General features: G+C 40.4%; 1 long non-coding RNA gene across 1 annotated transcript; it reads left to right on the plus strand.

The window, feature by feature from the left end:
• The first annotated feature begins 688 nt into the window (after nucleotides 1-688).
• On the plus strand, nucleotides 689-1,377 carry LOC307016835. Its single transcript, XR_013801927.1, has 3 exons — nucleotides 689-927; nucleotides 1,056-1,118; nucleotides 1,287-1,377. It is a non-coding gene; the product is annotated as an uncharacterized lncRNA (long non-coding RNA).
• Nucleotides 1,378-1,997: the final 620 nt, after the last annotated feature.

Genomic DNA, 1,997 nt, shown 5'->3' on the forward strand with positions numbered 1-1,997 from the left:
GTGATCGTCACACTCACTATGAACACTTCAGTTAGTGATGTGGATCTGTAATTAACTCTGGTTTGAATGTGTCGTTAAAAGATTCATTAAACAGATCAACCAGAACTCTAACTCTTTACCTTTTTATATAATACATCATTATTCTGTCAGCATTTATGACGTCTATATTTATTTCTGCTTTTTACCGAACAGCTGCAGATAGGAAACATTACTCCTTCACCGTCAGACCTGGAGATGAAGTCACTTTGCCTTTTGACAATGTGATACATGATCAGGATGAGTGTGAGAGTACTACCTGGCTCTTCATGTATTCATTCAGCTCAGTGACGCTGTTTGAAGGCGGACAGATTCACAACGAAGCCAAAGTTAAATCAGACAGACTGAGAGTTACAGAGAATTGTTCTCTGGTTATAAAGAAGGTCACAGAGGAGGATGCTGGTAGTTACACCTGCAGACAGTTCAGATCAGGAGAACAACAAAGTCCACACTCTGGGTTTCTTCTCTCTGTTGTTACCAGTGAGTATTTACATCATAGTGTTTTCAAACTGTCTCTAAACTGAAACATTCCAATAATCATGATGATTACAGGGATGAAGTACATTTAAATGTTGTTACATATTGTGGTTCTCTTTTCTCTCACAATATCTCCATCTTCAGTGACTGAACATCAGAGCAATGATGAGGTGACGTTAAGCTGCTCTGTGAAGAGATATGGAGACTGTAGACACAAAGTGAAGTGGCTGCTTCAGGGTCGAGATGTGGATAAAGATCACAGAGATATAAAGACATCACAGTCCTTCTGCTCTGCCTCTGTGACATTTCTGACTTCTCATTTTAGAAACAAAACAAGGTCTGAGTTGTTTACTTGTAATGTAACTGATAACGCGGGAGAAGAATATCTGTTTCCCTTCAGCCCTCAGTCCTCAGGTGAGAACATGATGATCTGTTTAAAGTCACTTCTTACTGGTGTAAAAAAAAAATACTTCAATATTTGTTTATTTTATGGACGTTTACAATTAATTGAATAGTTTTTTAAGTTTTGTTCATCTGTTTAGGTGAGGACAACAAACCACCAACAACAACAAAAACAACAACAGCTAAAAACAACATGAACTCAGGTAAGGTTTAAAGTGATTTACTTGTAAAGTGTTTGATGGTTACAGGACAGAACCTCAGCTGTTTCTCTTCAGTCCTCAGGTGAGAAGACATGTTGTTGATTCAGAGTTTAAAGTCAAAGAGATAGAAACCTCTGAGTATATGCAACTCTTCTAACTCCTCTCTTCCAGGTTGGTGGTGGTGGATCATCGTTGTGATCGTGGGTGTTTCAGCACTCACAATAATCACTGTGGCTGTCATCAGACGGAAGAGGACTCAAGGTGAGGACATTCACACGTTATACTTTACAAACAACAAGCTTTTGATCAACATGGGTTTGAACCCAAGTCTCATTTATTTTGTATTCCTTTTAGGGACTGAGACACAGACGGATGACAACGTGGTGAGTCATTGATAAAGAAAATGCTTAAAACTGAACAATTGAATATTTATAAAATAGTGATTTCAATAATGTAGCAGGGTTTAAGGTTTTTGATATTCACTTTTCATGTTGTGGTTAACCTAAAACTTCATAACAAAATCAACAAACAGTTCTGAGTGTAGACGAAGAAGATGGACCTCCATGCACAGGCTTCTTATGGTACATCCAAATACACACAGTAATGCTTTGCACCTGCATTGAGAGGTCCAGAGTGGAGAGGCAGCCGGTCTGGCCAGGAGCAGTTGGGGGTTAGGTGGCTTGCTCAAGGGCACCTCGGCAGTGGCCCAGGAGGTGAACAGATACCAGTCCACGCTCCGTATTTTGTTGGACCGACCGGGATGTGAACCGGCGGCCTTTCGGCCCAAAGTCCAAGTCCCCCACTGCCGTCCGGGTGTTGTACGTTGAGTCAAAAGACAGAGTGAATTAAAGGCAGTATCTCTTATTGTACTTTGCTTCTTAC

Source organism: Notothenia rossii (genome assembly GCF_949606895.1).
Source record: "Notothenia rossii genome assembly, chromosome: 8".
Lineage (NCBI taxonomy): Eukaryota > Metazoa > Chordata > Actinopteri > Perciformes > Nototheniidae > Notothenia > Notothenia rossii.